At 52.5% G+C, this 19,363-nt stretch overlaps 1 protein-coding gene across 5 annotated transcripts in view; it reads left to right on the forward strand.

The window, feature by feature from the left end:
• Positions 1–19,363, forward strand: part of DLGAP4 (DLG associated protein 4) — a 137,305-nt gene that overhangs the window by 77,781 nt on the left and 40,161 nt on the right. Inside the window, exon 1 of one of the 5 annotated variants that reach the window (XM_043478667.1) lies at positions 1,065–1,524. The exons of the other annotated variants lie outside the window; for them this stretch is intronic. The gene's annotated coding sequence lies outside the window, so the exon portion shown is untranslated. Of the gene's footprint in view, positions 1–1,064; positions 1,525–19,363 lie in introns of those variants that run through there. 5 annotated transcript variants of the gene reach the window in all.

Below are 19,363 nucleotides of genomic sequence, written 5' to 3' on the forward strand. Positions count from 1 at the left end.
AGAGGCCCAGCCTCTCCCACTACCCCCCTGTGACTGGGGTTCAGGTAACAAGGAAAGCACCTTCTGGCTGTTCTGATGTATAATAGCAGTAATCCTCTAATCCCTCCCTTGCTGTGTGAGACCTTGTATAATCTGCCAGGCTCTTTCCTTACCCATTGTTCCCCACAACGGTCCTGGGAGGAGGTCAGAAGCCAGTGGAGTTCTCCCTGTTTCACAGGTGAATGAAGCATAGGGGGCCCCAGGAGGGCCTCGCACCCAGGCCTCTTGACTTTTCTTCCCCTGCAACCACACTGTTGCTCCACATTGACTGCTGCCTGGTAGCCTATCCCTCGGGCCACCTTCTCTCCATCTGGCATCTGTTCTGCCAGGAGGGTTTGCTTGACATTTCCCCAGCCTCTGAGCTCATCTCAGGTTTAGAGACTAGCTTGAGTCTGGGTGGGGACTGAGTCACCACCTTCCTCCGCTTTCTTACCCTGAGCCGCAGCCAGACACGCCCAGTGGGCCACCACCATAGACCTGCTGGTCATAGACCCTGCACACAGCAGGCGTTCCTCCCAGAAGCTCAGGTGGCGCTCTCTGGGCTCTCCGGGGAGGGCAGGCTGCAGGGAGGCTCCGTATGTATTTCTTCACGCCTAGGGGATCTGGAAGCACAAGCCACACGGAGTTGTTGCCTGGCCTCTCCTGCTCCAAGCCCTTGTGTGTGCTCTACCCTCCCCCTGGGTGCCTTCTCTTCCCTTGGAGGCCACATAGTCAGATGCCTCCTCTTCCAAGAAGTCTGTGATTGCTACCTGTGGAGTCAGATTGTGAATTTAGTCTGCATTCGATGAAAGTGTGACCTCAGAGATCACCTCTCTCTGCCTCCGTTTCCTCATAAAATTTAAGCTCCACGTCTTGACACAGTTCAGGCTTCTGAGCCCTATCCCCAAAGGGTCTCAGTTGACAGGTCTGGGGGCAGGAATGAGCTTTTTAAACCAGTCCCCTGGAGGAGGCTGATGCTGAGGCCTTGTGGACCGCGCTCCGGGAAAAGCTGAACGAGTGATTCCTGGCCTGGTGTCACAGTTTGGCTTGTCCCTGCTGTGTGACCTTGGACTGATTGACTTTCTGCACCTCAGTTTTCTTCTGGGTCAGGAAGGGATGGAAATGCATTCCTCCCAGGTTGCTCTGAGAATGTGAACTGGTATCAGAAAGGTCCCACAAGACAGGGGAACGTGTCTGCTACACTGCCTATCACTGGGTGTCGGGGACCGTGCTAGGCCGGTTCTGGCATTATCCCACTGCATTATTGCAACAATCCTGTGATACAGGTCCCAGTATGATCCCGAACTGACAGGTGGGAAGACTGGTCCCTCACTGTGCTCTTTGTTTCAGGCAGGATCGGTTGTTTCCAGAAAGAGGTTACCAACTTCCCCTGCTCAGTCCCAGCAGTAGACGCTGTCAGCCCTGGCCAGGGTGGGGGCTGTGAAATTGAACAGCTGGGCAGGAGTGCAGTGCTGTCAGCAACAGGAACTGAATGAGGTTGTCCAGGTGTGTGCTGTGAGTGCCTCTCAGGTTTCCCAGTCCTGTGGGAGGGGAGCCACAGCTGCCTCGCGTCCCTCAGCCTGTGTTGGAATCAGCTGGTTTCTCACCCGCCCACTCCTGGGAACCAGGGAAGACAAAAATCTATATTCTGGAGTTAAAAGATTATTGTTGCTTGTTTCACTGTAAGAAGCAGGCCCAGGGAGGGAAAGGGACAGGGCATGCCTAGCACCCCAGAAGACTGTGTCAGGGCCAGGCGAGAGCCACCACCCTGCCTCCCCGCCCAGGTCTCCCACATTTCTCTGTCCCTGGCCTGGATCGCCTGGGGAGAGCTGGTGCACGGAGGCTCCATTTGGCCAGCGTAGAGGACAAGAGCCAGAAAAGTGGTCCCAAGTGGTGGAAACTGGACCCGGCTCAGCTGAATTGGGCTCGGAAAATACTCTCTGACCAGTGGTCTGCCCTCCCAGCCCTGGGCTGGGCTCCGAGAGGATGGGAAAGAGCAGACAGACGGGGCCTCTGCCCCTGGGAACTCAGGCTCTGACAAGGGAGACAAGCCCTACAATTATGAGAGACTGTGACAGTCTGTAATTAAGCATCTGCTGAAGAAAGGCATTGTCTGAGGAGGAAGGAGTGAGCGTGAGCCAGAGGAAACAAGAGCCCTTGAGAGGGGGACTGGATTCAGAGACTGGCTTTGGGGCTGGCGTTCCTGGGGATAGTTTCTCCAAAGCCAGAGGTGCGGGGGCTGGACAAGGTGAGCACATATTTTGGAAACAGTGAGTAGACGAGTTTAGCTGCCGCTCTGGGAGGGCCCAGAAGGTTGTAGGCCACATTGAACTTGAGCCGAAGAGCAGAGGCTTTGGAGAGCTTTGGAAGGTTTTAGAGCCAGAGCAGCACAACTGGAGGATTTTTTTCAAGATGAGTCAGGCTGGGTGAGTGGGACTGAATGAAAGTGGTGACAGGGGAGGAGCTTTGCAAGCATCCTGGGGAAGGGAGAGTGCGGGGTGTAGGTGGAGCCACGGGAGGGGGAAGGGCCAGTGGGGTGGCAGAGGATGTGTGTTCCCTGAGGAGAGCCCGACTAGGGGCCTGATGGGCCAGCGGGAGAGATGCTGGGTGTTGCTGTTTGAAGCAGGAAATAACTGAGCGCATTGCTCGTCCACCTGCTCTGTGCCAGGCTCCGTGCCAGGGCCTCCATGGGTGCTCTCGTGAAATCCTTTCAACAAGCCCAAGGCAGGCGGACTTACCATCCCCCTTTTACAGATAAGGAACGTATGGCTCAGACCCAAGGCTGACTGCAAACACTGGCTCTCCCAGTTCAGCTCAGCTTCTTAGAAAGGAACCTCCTACTGTTAGGGTCCTGGGAATCTGAACCTTCTTGACCCTTGAATTGAGACCCTTGAATTAATACATCCCCTGGGCTTCCCAGGCAGCACTAGTGGTAAAGAACCTGCCTGCCAGTGTAGGAGATGTGAGAGACCTGGGTTTGATCCCTAGGTGGGGAAGATCCCCTGGAGGAGGTTATGACAGTTCACTCCAGTATTCTTGCCTGGAGAATCCCATGGACAGAGGAGCCTGGTGGGCTATAGTCCGTGGGGTCGCAAAGAGTTGGACATGACTGAAGTGATTTAGCACACACGCACGCACAAATACATCCCCTAAAACCCACACACCCCCTGCTTTCTAAAGACCTGGAAGATTGGGGCTGAGTACTAGCTCAGAATTCCTTAAGGTGGAAGCATCAGAGAACTGAAGGGCCTTCACATTAGCCGTTTTACTCAGCCTCCAGAGCTGGGCCTCCTGTGTCTGGTCCAGCTGGGGGCACATCCATGACTTGGCGCACTGGAATTCTCCTCCAGCCTCCTCACCGCAGAGAGTGTTCCCTGGCCCAGCCACAAAGGCAGGAAGGGACTTGTCCAAGGTACTCTGAGTACAGGAGAGCCAGGTGATAAAACCCAGTTCTCCTTTTCCAAGCTGCGGCCAGGGATACCCACTGGGCCGAGGGAAGGCGAGGGGGAGTGGCCACTGGCGGGGCAGCAGTGGTTGGTCACAGTGCGCGGCTTGGAAGCTAGTGGCCAGTCCTCTGTGTGCCCCCTTGACCAGGGCCTTGGCCGGGGATCTTGAGGTCACAGGGCAGGCACAGCTTCCGTGCTCCGCTCCCCACTCCTCCCTTGTCTACAGTAAACACCCCTGGGATCCTTGTGCCAGTGCTAGTGATAATTCACTCGTCATGTCTGACTCTTATGACCCCATGGGCTGCAGCCCACCAGGCTCCTCTGCCCATGGGATTCTTCAGGCAAGAACACTGGAGTGGTTTGCCATTTCCTCCTCCCAGGATCTTCCCAACCTAGAGGTCGAACCCGTGGCTCCTACATTACAGGCTAATTCTTTCCCACTGAGCCACCAGGGAATACATTGGCATCTACTCTCTGAGCCTAGGGGTTTACAGGGTACAATTGTAACTGCGCCCACGGTTTTCATACCAGAAAGCAGGGCAAGAGTTTCGATGAGGGATTTTTGTGCTCCTTTGGAACAGACTTGAGCCTGAGAAGCCTGAGAAATTATGCAGACATTGGAGCAGTGAACTAGAGTGCCCTGTGCTGTCCCTTTTGATTGTAGTAATTCATTTGATCAATGCTTTACCACTTGCCAGATGCTTTGTTGTAAATGTCATCATTCTCAGGTATATTCATTCTTTTTATTTTGTTCTCAGCACATTAGTTTTCGATCCTTAATGTTTGTGTAGCCCGTTTTTGATTTGCAGAGAACTTTCATCCACCTTATCTCAGATTCTTATACAACCCTGAGAGGTCACTACTGTTCTTGTCATCCTCATTTTCCAGAAAATGACTTGACCAAGGTCCCTCTGGGATTCACTGACTGAGCTGTTGTTCACTTATTCAACAAATATTTATTAAGTGCCTGCTGTGTGCTAGGTGATGAGCTGGCCCTGGGGATACAGTGACCAGCAGAGCCATCTTAGAGATTTAGCTTCTGATCTTCCAGAGTCCCCTGAACCATCAGGGTCTAGCCAGGATCCACCCCAGTGGATTGTTATAACCTGTGAGCTTTTGACCTGGAGCATCATGATAAAACAAGCCAAGAGAGCAAGTCTCTGCAAACTGAACTTCAAGAGTGACAAAGGAGGTCTTTGGTAATGACTTAATTATTAACAAGAAGGTGAGGGAGGGCATTTTTACAGAAGGCCATCTGCTTCTCCCCAGGGGGATGGAAGTTGCCCAAGGGCGGCTGTACCTAAGATCCTGGCCTGAATTTTCTGCCACCTCCAAATATTTGATTACAGTCTGCACAGATGTGGAGCCCTGTGGCCATGTGCTAAGCTGGGGACCCTCCTTGCCTCCTTTAATATTAAATGAGACAGAATAAAGGCATATCATAGGATATCAGTCTGGAAGGAACTCTCCCAGCCTCCTCACTTTCCCATGAGTGGGGACCACGTATCAGAGGGGGAGGGACTTACCAGTATCCCATATGGAGAGAGATTCTTTTCCCCCTTTCTGTCTTACCAGCCCGACTTAGTTTCCCCAGTCCTTCTGGAGGAACTCCCCCCTCCCAGCTATACCTGTTGAGCATTCAAAGCCCTCTTCAAGTCCTTCTTATGCCTTAAGGCCAAGTTTTTCCCCTCCCCCGAGTCTTCCCTGCTACTTTCTCCCCTGCCCAGAGTCCTGTGGTGTCCAGGCTGCCTCCATTTGCTCTTAGAGGCTGACCACCTATTCTGCAAGGTGACCAGCAGCCCTTGAGGAAGCTTCAAAATCCAGGTGTCTGGGCCTTGCCCCCAGGGAATGCAATGCCTGTCACCTAGAGGAAAGCTTCCTTGGGTACATTTTGCTAGAGTTCTTTTTTTATGTGCAAAAGTTATGCTTTTCTTGAGAAAGCAATCCACGTAGGTGGTTAAACATTTCAAACTTGTAGGGAAAAAATGTCCAGTGACAATTGCCTGTCTCCCACCTAGGCTCCTAGATAATCACTGTCAAACAGTCTTGATGTTTTCCTCCAGAAATATTCTGCATACTCGGGCAGCTGTGTCTGTCAGTACATCCCGTTTTACTACCTACTACCCCTGCTGTTCTGTTCCTTATCTTCTTCATGCAAGTCTGTCTCTGTTGTAGGTTATCCCTGCACCTGGCCGAGTAGTCCGTTGGCAGATGGGCCACCCATTGTTTATCTGGTCCTCTACTCAGGGACTTTTACATTGTTCCTGGCCTTGGTGTTATGAGCACCGTTCCCTACTCGGCTGTATGTGTGTGGGCAGGCATCACTGTGGGAGCCATTCCTGCAAGTGGAATTGCTGTTTTCAAGAATCTGTGCACCTAAAATTCTGTTACCTTCTTTGCATCCTGAAAATCTGTATGTTTTGTAAAGCACCATGGTTAGGTATTGACTATGCTGATCCAGTCCACAGGGGGGGAGGCGGACCAGTGTCACTCAGCAGTGCTCAGCCAGTGAGGTGTCTCTAGAGTAAGGTGCAGATGGGAGGGAGGAAGGGAGGAATGAAGGGAAGAGATAGGCTGGGGGACACATCAGAAGTGGAGCCTGGATGGGGGGAAGGGATGCTGTTCTAAGTACCTGGGGACCTGTTCGTGACTTGGTCTCCAGGGAGAGATGCCTGCCCCTACACATACACACACACACACACTCACACACACTGTATCCTCCTTCCTCTGCTTCTCTGGTGTGTGCCACACCTGCTTGGCAGCAGCTAGGCCAGTGAGCTCATTGGTCCAGCAAATATTTACTTAGCTCCTGAATCCAGTTCTGGCTTGGCTACTATGTCTCTGTGCCTTTCCGAGCCTCAGTTTTCCTCATCTGAGAGATGGGGAGGTTCCTCCCTGCCTTCCTCATGTCACCAGGCCAGCCAGTGGGAAAACTCCAAAAAACAGATGGTAGTGGTCTTAGCCATACTGTGGCAGGCACCCCGGGGTCAGCAGAGAGTGAAGCTTGGACCCATCCTAGGTGGGATGCTGTCATTCTTGACAGATGGCCTTGTTGGCCCTTGAGTCAGGAGTTTCCAGGCAGCTGTTGATGTCTCCTCTTGTACCAAGACCAGGTCGGGCTCGTTCCCGGGGTCTTCCTGACTTTGCTTTGTCCCAGGGGCTGCTCAGATAAGAGAGTTGAGTTGACAGGAAGGGGAGAGAGAGACAGGGAGATGAGGGAGGGTCTCCACACAGTGGCCAAAGTTTTGCATCCTCCCACAAGTCCACAGGAAGACCCACAAGGATGACCCAAAAGGTCATCCTCTGGTCATTTCTGCAGCTGCTTTTCAGTTCTCAGTGGTGGCAGGGATGAGGAAGGGGCAGTTCTGTCCTTTTTCTAGTTTAAAAAGACACTTGAAATCACTAGCTGAGTTCCTCCTCCTGTTTTATCAGTGGGGAGACTGAAGCCGAGGTTGAGGCCCTCCTCCCAAGTGAGAAGTCGAGTGTTCAGCACTTAACTCTCACTATCTCTCCCACGTCGTCCCCGTCTTTAGTTTCGCTTTAGGGTTAAAAACCAAAGTGAAAGAAAAAGATAAAGCAGGAAGCAGCCGCCCCGAGACCCAGTCCAGGCCGAGGTGGGCCCTGGGGGGCCTCACAAGGCCTTTGCTGGCAGGGGAGCAGGCGGGAGCAGGCCTCTTCCTGACCGGCTCCCACCCTGGTGTTGGGGGCCTGGCTGGGTGGGGGCCGGGCAGGGCCCCGCTGGGAGAGGCACCAGGCTGCAGACAGGCGGTGGCCTCCTGGCCGGGCCCACGCTGTCTGGGAGACGGCCAGTTCGACGGGTTCCCCCCGGTAAAGTCAGCCTCTCCCAGGTGTGGCCCCAGGTGGGGAGCAGCTGCCTTTGAAACTCCCGTCCTTCCGGGGCAAGGCCGGGCTGGAGCTGGGCCCGTGTTGGCCTGGGAAATCAACCCTGGCTTCCCGAATCCAGCTTGCACAGAGCAGTTCCAGTCTCCCTGAAGGTAAGAGCTAGCGCCCCGTCTCCACTGAGAAAGCTTTTAAACTTTCAGTCCCTGTGGGCACTTACCTCACTCCCTGGCAGTTTCAAGGACCCAGATGGCCTGAAAGCCTTTTGTCCTGATTGTGGTTCCAGCCCCAGGGGCTTGGAGAGGACTGGGCGTGGGGAGAGGGAGCTGTGTGCTTCTCCAGGAGTCGATAGGTGGCCTCCAGCAAGCCCCTGGATCTCAGGTTCCCCATTTGTTTCTTGGCAGGAACGAGATCCTTCTAGCTCTGTCTTTCAGCCGAATCGATCTTGGTCCCTCGGGAGCTAGTGAGAAAGTTCTAACACACTTTGGGTTTGCCCGTGTGTTTCAGAGATGAACCGTTGCCTAACCACCTGCTGTCTCAAGTTCCTGTTTCTCTGTGCTTTTTCTAAGGAAACTCTCAGCCTTGCCAAAGCAGATATGATAACAACTTGGTTGCTTCAACAAATAGGATTTTTGTCCACCTCTCTTCCTCTCCTCTGCACAATCCCAAGGTCCTCAGGCACAGAGCTATGTTGGTTCAAGTCCACTCCGGGAGGGCACACACTGAACACAGTAGGTGATCTGGAAGTTGTGGCTGAGCGACTGCACTGACAGTCCACACTGGACCGTGCTGTTCCCCTGGGAGGCAGAACCCGGCGCTTACAAAGCCCAGCCGTGTCCCAGAGCCCGCATGCCAGGGGTCATGTAGCCCGGTAGCTAGGAGCATAGATCTGGAGTCATGCTGCCGGGATCCAGATCCTAGACTGCTGCCTGGAGCTGTGAGGCATTGGCGAGTTGCTTAATCTCTCTGAGCCTCAGTTCCTTCATCTGCAAAAGAGAGATGATAATACTGATATCATACGAGTCACAGTGTGAGGACGAGAGTGTGTGTGTGTGCGTGTGTGTGTGTGTGTCTGTAAAGCACTCAGCTCGCTGCCGGGCACGGTGGGAGCACTTAAGAAATGTTTGCCCTGCTCTTATTGATATCCAGAGAAGATTGGGAATATTTAAAGACCATCCCTGTCCCGTGCCTGGAAAAGTACAGATGCACCTGGTGTTTGGAGAGGAGTTGGTCATCTGATGGCTCTTTGTCAAGTGTGGGGCTCTGATAGGGAAGATGAAGCCAATTGAGGCAGGCTTTAGAGAGGACCTCAAAAGCTGGTTAAGCTCCAAGTGGATGGAGGTTTTTAGGGGAGGGTGCCTGGGGTAGGAGAGGGAAGTCAGGGGCTGGTTGTCCAGGAGCCTGGGGATCTGAGTCAGGCTACAGAAGCCTGCCCAGGGCCGTCAGAGTCCACCAGGCACTCAGCCAGGGTTTATTTCGGCACGGTCATCATTCCATTGGCCAGTTTGCTTCCCCAGGCTGTGATAAGGAGTCTGCTCTTATGTGTTGTGAATACAGTAATAGATCCAGGCTCTCCTGGAACGTTCTTGCCTTCCCAGGCTTCCCAGGCTGCATGAGGTGCTGTCGGCCCAGCACAGGGAGTGGTAGCAGTCAGGAGGTGTCAGCCTGCGGGGTGGGAGGAACTGGGCTTGTCCGACAGTACCTGTGAAGGCAGGGCAGCCCGAGCTGCTGCCACCACAGCAGATTCCTCAAAGGGGGCACGCGCAGCAGTGTGTGGGAACAATCCAGGGGAAGAGGACTTGGGTTCATCCCAGCCAGCTCCTCCCCGCCCCCACCTCCACGCCCCTTTCCAAACAATCGGCCTTTCATGCCAGGTGCTGAGCCAGGGGAAGAAGAGGGAACAAGACAGACTTGGTCTCTCTCCTCAGGGAGCTTGGAGACCCCATCCGAGCAAGTACGGATACACAGGATACTGTACAATTGAGATCAGAGCCGTGAAGGAAACATAGTTGCTGAGAAGGATTTTCTCAGAGAGGATGGGGAAGGCACCTGGGGGAAAGTGGGGTGGAGGATGGGAAGGAGGCAGGCCAGGGCAGATTGGGAACTGCAAGGGGCAAGACCCTGAGGTGTAAGGCGTTTGGTGTATGGAGGGAACTGGGACAGGTTCGGGTCTGAAAGGGTCTGCAAGGTCAGGGCCGGGCCTGGCTGGGCTTGGTGAGCCTGGTTAAGTAACATCAGAGCTTCCAAATACTTACATCATCATCGTTGTCATCATCAGGTTTTCACACTGATCATTAGTCATCAAGAAAAAACTTCTTCAGCACTCCCTACTTACTGCTAACGCCCTTTCACATACTACTACAACAGTGCACGGAGCCCTGTTGCTTCCCTTGCTGAGGGAGGCGGGTTGCAGTTAGTACTACTGCTTTTAGAAATGATGGGGCAGAGAGGTAAAGTGACTTAACTGGAGTCACACAACTTAACCAAGATTTGAAATCCTGATTCACCACTATTTCTTTTCTGTCGACTGCTTTTGTTTTGTTTAAGAAGGCCAAAGCAGAAGTGTCTTGTTTCTTTTTAGCCAGATTGCCATTCCAAAATGGCTCATGCTCAGTCGTGATCGCTCTTAGCGATCCTTTGAACAGTAGCCTGCCAGGCTCCTCTGTCCATGGGATTTTTCAGGCAAAAATACTGGAGTGGGTTGTTGCCGTTTCTTCCTCCAGGGGATCTTCCTGACTCAGGGATCAAACCCACGTCTCTTGCATCTCCTGCATTGCAGGCAGATTCTTTACCCTTTGAGCCATTGGGAAGCCCAGTTTAAAAGTTTTGGTGTAGAATGATGTCATAGTGATTGTGTTTGGGCACTGGGATTAAAGTGACTTTAACTTTTCTATACTGTTATACAATATATTTATAGTTCTTTTTTGTTTTATTTTTTTTAATATTTTATTTATTTGACTGCGTTGAGCCTTAGTTGCAGCACACAGACTCTCTAGTTGTGGTTCATGGACTCTGGAATGCACAGGCTTCAGTAGTTGTGGCGCATGGGCTTAGCTGCTCTGTGGCATGTGGGATCTTGGTTCCCGGACCAGGGATCCAACCTGAATCCCCTGCATTGCCAGGTGGGTTCTTAACCATTGGACCGTTAGGGATGTCCCAAGTTTTAATTTTTTTAACCTCCACATTTACCTTCCCTCTAACTCCTTTCCAAGGTTCTGATACTAACACATCCATCTCTACCCTTGTAGACCTCCAATCTTTTTAATTTTCTGTTTGCATTTTCAAATTTTATTTATTATTTATTTTTGTCTGCACTGGTTCTTCATTGCTTAGCTCAGGCGTTCTCTAGGTGGAGCAAGTGGGGGCTGCTTTTCGTTGGGATGTGTGGGCTTCCCATTGTGGTTGCGGAGCACACGCTCTAGGTTTGAGGGCTTTAGTAGTTGCAGCACGTGGGCTCAGGAGTTGTGGCTCCCGGGCTCTAGAGCACAGGTTCAGTCGTGGTTGGTTGGTTGCCCCACAGCAAGTGGGATCTTCCCAGACCAGGGATCAGACCTGTGTCCCCTGCACTGGCAGATGGAGTCTTAGTCCACTGCACCACCAGGGAAGCCCTGTTTGAATTCTGATGTTTTTCCGCCCCCACCCCCCCCTTCTAAAATTTCTACTTCCTGAATCTCAGGAAATAGTCTCAGATTATTAGTCAGCCCCTGCTCATAAATACATTGAAGTCAAATCAGAAAATTCATGCTTAAAGTAGCTTTAAATATTTTATTTGTGACTTCTGGATTTTGGTGAAAAATCAGTGTGATGACTGGGGCTCATTTGTAGAGAATTCCTCAGTGGACTCTAACTAGCCCATTTTTTAAAAAAATTGCGGTTAAGTGCACAGTTCAGTGGTATGAAGTACAGTTCACATCTTTTACAGCTATCACTGCCCTCCATCTGTTTTTATCTTTGCAGAGCTGAGACTCTGTACCCGTTCCCTCCTCCTCCAGCCCCTGCAAATCACGCTTCTACTTTCTGTTTCTGTGACCGAGTACCTCATGTGCTAGCCCATTTTAAGGAGGTATATTTGAAAGGAGGAGTAGGTGGTGTCTGAATAACAAACTCATTGGGTTAACTCTCCAAGTTAATGCACACCACAGCCCTCAAACTCTATGTGGCTGGGTTCCAGCAGAGTTTTTAAAAGGCTGCTCATCTCCCAGGAGGGCTCTCTCCCCAGAGGCAGCCTTGGTTCCCACGCCCGTGGTGGCTGTGTGGAGCCTGGGCACAGCTTCAGGATCCTTCTTAACACAGGCAGGTGCTACTAATCAGCCAGAAGCAGCACACCTGGTGGAAACTGTGCCGTCCCCGCCTAGTGCCGTGCCCAGCCTTTACAGATCAGCATCAGTCCTAGGGGGGAAAGGGACCATTTGAGGAGCTAGTGATGTCACAGGTCTCTTTGTGAGGACAGCCCGAAGCCTGGGGGAGGTAGGGTGATAGGTAATGCTTGCAAAACATCGGGGCAGAGCAGCTCCCAGAGGGGTGGAAGTTGTCAAGGTAAAGTCCACTTTCTGCAGGTGCTCCTCAGAATGCAGGCTTGGGCTTGAGGTCTGTATAAAAGTAAATGCTAGCCGGAGTCCGCCAGCAGGAAGGGGAGACCAGACTTTCTGCGGTGACTTCTAAGCTTTATAGGAATGTGTGCTGTCAGTCTCCTTGCCAGCAAACTTGTGTTTTTGGTGTGAGACCAGATGCTGTGAAGGTTGGTTTCTGGAGATTGAAACCTGGAAGGTTTTGCCCTCACTTAGTAGATAGAACCCAGCTTGCCGCGTGATGCTGAGCAAATCCCTCAGCCTCTCTGAGCCTTCATTTCCTCAGCGGCACAAGGGGCAATGGTGAAAACATTTCTTTGTGGGTATCAAGTGTAAGGACCTCAGACAGTGACAGGGCCACAGCCGCCGATGCCTGAGCAGGTGAAAAATACCGGTGACCATGACTATTAGTCGCTAATATTCACCCAGTCCTTACAGGAGGTCTTACACTGAGCCATTGTGCGGGCAGGATTCTGTGGACAGGGTTGGGAAGCTGGTGACCTTCCCTTGGGTAGGTGTTCTTTCAAAGAGATCTTCCCAAGTGCCACCATGTTGTGCTTTTAGAGGTGGTCGGGAAAAACATCGAGTAGAGAGGGGTATGGAGGCGTGAGGGGGAAGCCAATAGTCACAACTTGTCCCAGCGCCTCTGTCTTCCACTTGTCAAGTCACCTCTCACAGACTCTTCCTACTGCAGTGTCCTCAAGGTCTTCCGGGGGAAGGCCCTGCAGCCCTGCGCTGCTTTGGGGGTGAAGTCAGAGAATCCCGCCTCGTGAGTGGCAGCAGGCATTCTCCGGGGGACCCCTTCTGGGTGCCACGGGCATGGGAAGCATGTGGTCCTTGCCTTCCGGGGACTCAGGATCTAAAGGGAGAAGGAGAAAAGTAAGCAGGCCTGTGAAACATTGTGATGGCAGAGGCCTGTGACGCCTCTGAACGCCAGGGGGGTGACCCAGTGAGGGGCACCGGGCTGGGGCGGGAGGACAGTCAGGGAAGTCTCAGAGCGAGTAGTGCTCAGAGTAGACTGGAGGAGGGGGAGGCAGTAGGGTGCAGGAGGGGCGGTGCAGGCAGGGAGCAGCCATGCAAAGGCCTGGACGCTGAGAACATGGGGGGTGACATGGAGAGGGGGGCAAAAAGAAGTCGGAGGGGTGCTTGGCGAGGCAGGGACACCAGAGGTCACTACCCTAAAATATTAACACAGCGATGCAGGCGTGGCCCGGGGGGATGGGCAGGCGGCTGGGGTCCTCAGGGCCCTGAATTTTCCTGAGCCTGCCCCCTGGAGGGACAGGACACCTCGCTTCTGCCCCAGGCCAGAAACCCCCAGCTTCTGGGCCCTCGAATGCCTGGAGGGCCTGGGGTCAGATAGCTGGCCTGTGGGCCCCTGGCCCCGATATGCAGGCCCCTCAGGTAGGTGTATGGAGAAGGAAATGGCAACCCACTCCAGGACTCTTGCTTGGAGAATCCCATGGACAGAGGAGCCTAGCGGGCTACAATCCATGGGGTTGCAAAGAGTTGGACATGACTGAGCAACTAACATACACACAGGCAGTTGTAATGATGGTTCCTCACCTGCCAAGCCCTTTCCCATCTGTGGGAAGATGAGTCTTGTGGCAGTCCTCGGGCAGTGAACAGGGTGAGCCCGTATCCTTCCCATCTTACCAGCGGGAGCCTTAGTCATACCATGAGTCAGTGCAGAATGGTGCTCGCTCTCAGGGCCTCCCGACCTACAGGCTTCCTCCAACTCAGCAGCAGGTGTTGGGGGAGGTGAGAGCCAGGAGAGCCAGTGCCGGCTGCTCTCATGTTCTCAGGAGGGGGTTTCCCATCTCAGGTAGGGGCTCTGTGCTGCCAAACTGTCCAGAGCAAGTCCAGGTCCAGCCCTGACCATGCTGTCTTAGAGGTAGTCCTTCCTTATTTCCCCTGTGGCTTAGCCATCTGAACATTCTTCTCCCCCTCCTCTGATTGTTAGAACCAATTCTCTGGAGGCCAAAAAAGAGTTGAACAATGAATATCATACACACAAAGATGATATCTGATGTCACATTGAGAACTGAGTGTGAAGTAGGAAGCAAAGAAAGAGCAAACATCTCAGGCCTGGGAGGAATCTTAGAGGACACACCCGTGGGAGCGTGAGTCCCTCCCTGCATCCATCGTGCCTGGGTCCAGCCTAGCTGACCACCTCCTGAGCAGCTCTGCCCCTTAGAAACTGCCTCCTTAGGATGAGGCAACATCTGCTCCCCCTGGACCCCCACCTTCCTGTCCCCCTTTGGTTGCACTGTGATGACTGGGACCACATATGTATGTGACAGTCTTCTAGGTATTTGAAGACTTTTCCAGGCTCCTGTTCCAGTCTCTTGAAGCCCCCCCACCCCTCGTGTTAGACTGGGCACAGCTCATGCCGCACACGTGTCACACCCGTCTGTGGTAGATCTGTGACACACGTCACTAGTCAGTTGCAGTAACTCTTGTTCCCTGGTGGCTAGGGCTTCCCTGGTGGCTCAGATGGTAAAGCATCTGCATGCAATGCAGGAGACACAGGTTCAATCCCTGGGTCGGGAAGATCCCCTGGAGTAGGAATATGACAACCCACTCCAGTATTCTTGCCTGGAGAGCTCCATGGACAAAGGAGTCTAGCGGGCTACAGTCCACGGGGTGGTAAAGAGTCGGACACAACTGAGCAACTAATACTTTCTCTTTCTTTCTGTTCAGTCAGTCCCAGGCTTTCTCCTGCAGTACTCCACGTGGCTGCACCCAGTCTGTGGAGCTTTACTTTATTGTGAGTTTCCTGAGGTCAAGGACTACTCATCCTGGGTCCCTGGTGCCCACCCAGGAACCAAAGTGTAGCCTCACTTGTCCTAACAGGAGGATGGATTAGAGACTTCCCCCCAGTGCAGATTGTCCCCTTCCCATCAGGCTCCAGTTTGGCAACACCCCTGTCCACAGCCACCAGCAGTCCCCACTGCTTTCCCCAGGAGCCCCGTGGGGCTGCCCCCTCCCTGGTCCTGCACCTTCCTCTGGTGGCATAGCCTCAGACCGTGTCTGTGATCCACTGGAGTCACTAAGGCATTTTCCCACATGTCTGCTGCTTTGTGTAATTGTCTAACTTGGGATCCTGAACTCAGGACCTTAATATAAGCTCCGAGGACCAGGGCCCTTTACCTTCCTGTGTCCCTGTCCCCAGGCCTGGCACCACAGAAGGCAGCCGGCCTGGGCTGACCTGAGCTGAACTCACGGTTTTCCCCATTCACTGCTGCACCGTTCATCTCATCCCGTCTCTCGGCCGCCCAGGGTTCTTGGCTCCAGATTCTGTCACCAGATAGGCCACCTGTCACTCCAGGCACAGTGAATGAGCCTGTTAACACCGTCTTTCTATTCTGGGATCCGCTTGGTCATTCAGAATGATGAAAGAGGCCAGCAATCGAGGTGCACAGGGCCTGGCAGTGTCTGGCTTTGCACACTGGACGGGGGGTCCTGGGACAGATTGTCAAAAGCCAGGCTTTTTGTGACCCGTTACCAAGGTTTGACGTCAGCCCTCCGGGAGTGAGGATGGTTTTAGAGGCTCGCTCTTTTAACTGGCACTTCCCAGGCTGGGCTCCTGGGACTTTAGAGTTTTGGAAAGGCCGCAGCGAGGTTCACATGCTAGAGCCAGCATTTGACAAGTCAAATAGTATTTGAAAAGCCAAATCTTGGATCCTCCATCCTCTACTCCTCCGCCAGGCCAGGCAGGGGCTGTCCACATCAAGTTTTTCTGTTGGGCTGGAGCCATAGTGGCCCTGTAACGGGCCATCTTCTACTTGTCAGCACCTCCTCACTAGAGTTTATAGCTTTAATGTACAAGAAAAATCATGATTCAGTAACTGCTGGCATCTCTTTAAAGCTTGGACTCCCAGGGGTGATAGTAATAAGGTGTCCTGCGGGGTAGGGCAGGGGCCTCAGCAGAGCTTCTGGCAGAGCCAACTCTGCAGGCAGGTCTCTGGGGAGAAATAAAAGGATGCTTGCGGGAGATTCCAGCACAGAACGGGTGGCAAGGGGTGAATGTTGCCTGACAGGTTGCTGACTGGATACAGTCGTGGTAATGATGGAAATGTTTTTTGAGAAACAGCATGCTGGTTAGGGGCTGGAGGAGGTGGGGCTCGGCCACAGGTGGGTGCCTCCCTGAATGTCTGGAGCTGGTGGTCTCCAGGCTGGGAGGTGGGGTGGGGGGCAGGGGGACATGGGGAACACACACACACTCAGAGCTCCGGGCAAGGTTGTTGCTCTGGTACCTGCTCTTCGGGGAGCACATTTGCCTTTCTGACCCTCAGTCTCCTCATTTGTACTATGAAGAGGTTGAATTAGTCTGGTGGAGCTCAAAATACCACATGGGGAAATTCCACATGGAGGGGAAGAGGAAAATGGAGCCCCCCCGAGGGCCCTGGCTGGGAGTCAGCCAGGCTCCCCAGGCCCTCTTGGGGGTCCCCAGAATCTGGCTCGAAAATCACTGGAATTACTGTCTCCTCAGACCCTGGAATTTGAGAGTTTCATATCCTCGTTCCAGTCACAGTACCCTGTCAACCAGCTATGTGACCTGGGACAAGTGGCCTAACCTCTCTGGTCTCTGCTTTGAGGCTGTAGTGAGATTTAGCCGAGCTGGGAAAGTCCTGAGTGACTGGGAAACCCATGTCAGGGGTTCTGGTATTTTCTGGTAAAGGGTCTGTGTGTCCAGGACTGCACATCCAGGGGAGAAGGGTGCTGGGTGGCCGTGATCACAGGCAGGCAGGGCACCTTTTTTGTCCATATGCTGGGGCTCTGGTCCAGGAGCACCAGACCTCTGTCGCCATGAGCAGCAGAGCCAGAGGCACCACCAGCTAACCCACTCAGAGGATATTGCCAGACCCTGTGTGAGGACCAAGACTAGGGTTCTGACTGGGGCACTGGCCTGGCCAATATCTCGCAGGCCTGGCTGAGTGGCACCTGCCTTCAGTCCTGGGCAGGATGGTGAAGCAGCAGCTAGAGTGCTGGCTCTGGAATCAGAAAGCCAGAGCTCAGATTCTGGCCGCCTGACCTGGGGCTGTTAACTTCTCTCTGAGCCTCACTGTCTTCCTCTTTGAAGTGGGAACGATAGGCCTGGTGAGGAGTTGATGATCTGATACAGTTACATCTTTTCATGCTAGGCCAGTTCACGACCAGCCCTCCGTCTGGGGTGATGCCCTGGAGCTTATGAGTCATCTGACTGGCAGCTCGCTGTCCTCAGAGAACCAGATGACCTGAACTGTGGGTCCATCCGGAGGGCATTGCTTAACCCCATCCTCCAGCCCCTCTGGCCTGAACATGTCAGGACAGAACCACCTCAGACCTTGAGCCCAACTGGGATGTGAGCGGGGCTTTCTAAGGAGCAGCTGTCTCTGGAGGGTGCCAAGGCTGTTGCCCCAGCAACCGAGCAGGTCCTTCTCAGGCAGCTGCTCCAGGGCCTTGAAGAGGGGGCAGCCGTTTGTGTTCCTGATGGGCTCTACCATCCCCTGTGCCCTGGTGCCATGAGCCCGCGACCAGACATGGCCTGCCAGCAGAAGGGGTTTCTCCGCTTTCGCCCAGCAGACCTGACATAGTGCCAGAGGGGCCTCCTGCTGCCTTGATTTCAAAGTTCCAAAGGGTCTCCTGCCTTTGCAGGAGGTTCTTGGGGACCAGCTTTCTGAGGTGCAGGGGGAGAGGAGCTGGGGTTCCAGAAGGAGCAGGGAGGTCTGAGGGCAGCAGTTCCAGCAGTCACAGACCTCTGTGCCATGGGCCTTGTTAGCAGGCGGGCATGTACCAGCACAGTGGTTTTCTTTTTTTTTTTTAAACTTTGGATTAACTAACTCCATTTTTTAATCTTGAGGTTTTATTTATTTATTTTTAAGTCCAGATATTTCTGGCTTCGCTCACCCATGTCTCCACCTGACAGCCAGGGGCCAGAGGCATTAGAGGCCTGGTGTCCCGTAGACGTTTAAACTTCTGATGCCCATTCAAGGCCAACCCACTTAGCTGGGAAAACTAAGGGATTAGACCCTGTGCAAAGTACACGGCCCACCATGGTCTCACAGAGCAGACTTTTCTACACAGCCACTCTTTTTTCCTTTTTAATAGTTTTTATTTATTTATGGCTGTGTTGGGTGTTTGCTGCTTTGAGGGCTTTTCTCTGGTTGCGGTGAGTGGGGCCTCCTCTTCATTGCGGTGCATGGGCTTCTCGTCGTGATGACTTCTGTTGCTACAGAGCACAGGCTCTAGGTCCTTGGGCTTTAGTAGTTGAGGCACATGGGCTTAGTAGTGGCGGTTCCCAGGCTCTAGAATTCAGGCTGAGTAGTAGTTGCAGCACACATGGGGCTCCGAGGCACATGGGGTATTCCCGGACCGGGGATCGATCCCAAGTCTCTTGCATTGGCAGGCGGATTCTTTACCACTGAGTCACCAGGGAAGCCCCACAGCCACTCTGGAAAGCTAAAAGCCTGTTCTCTCATCTATAAAACATCAGTGATGATTATCTCCCCTCCCAGGCTTGTGTCTGGAATAAAGTAGTACCTGGCCCAGTACTCACTCAGTCATGATCCTTTTAAATCTGTGCGTAAGATAGGCCTCGCCTGGAAGACATTGCTCGAAGCACGGCTTCATCACTTAACTTCAAACAGAATAGCTCCAAGCTTTACCTCCCACCAGGCTGCACTTGTATAGTGTGTGTGTGTGTGTGTGTGTGTTGGGGGCTGACCTAAAGGGATCTTTTCTCTTTGTTTTTTATTTATTTTTTAAAAACTTTTTATTTTGTTTTGGGATGTAGTTTTTGGGAATACAATTTATATTGGGATATTGTATTGGGAATACAATTTATATTGTATTGATTAACAGTGTTTTGATAGTTTCAGGTGAACTGTGAAGGGACTTGGCCATACATACACATGTATCCATTCTCCCCCAAACTCCCCTCCCATCCAAGCTGCCACATAACATGAGCAAAGTTCCATGTGCTATACAGTAGGTCCTTGTTGGTTATCTATTTTAAATACAGCAGTGTGTACATGTCTATCCCAAACTCCCTAACTATCCCTTCCCTCTATCCCTACCCCTTGGCAACCATAAATTCATTCTCTAAGTCTGTGAGTCTGCTTCTGTTTCGTAAATAAGTTCATTTTCTTTTTTTCCCAATTATTTTCATTAGTTGGAGGCTAATTACTTTACAAATAAGTTCATTTTTATAATTTCTTTTTAGATTCTGCCTATAAGGGATGTCATACAGTATCTCTCCTTCTTTGTCTGAGTGACTTACTTCACTCACTGTGAGAATCTCTAGGTCCATCTATGTTGCTGCAAATGACATTGTTTCATTCTTTTTAATAGCTGTGTAATATTCCATTGTATATACGTACCACATCTTCTTTATCCATTCCTCTGTCAATGGACATTTAGGTTGCTTCAATGTCTTGGCTGTTGTAAACAGTGCTCCAGTGAACTTCGAGGTGCATGTACCCTTTCAGGTCATGGTTTTCTCCAGATGTA

The sequence above is a fragment of the Cervus canadensis genome, chromosome 10 (genome assembly GCF_019320065.1).
Source record: "Cervus canadensis isolate Bull #8, Minnesota chromosome 10, ASM1932006v1, whole genome shotgun sequence".
Classification (NCBI taxonomy): Eukaryota; Metazoa; Chordata; class Mammalia; order Artiodactyla; family Cervidae; genus Cervus; species Cervus canadensis.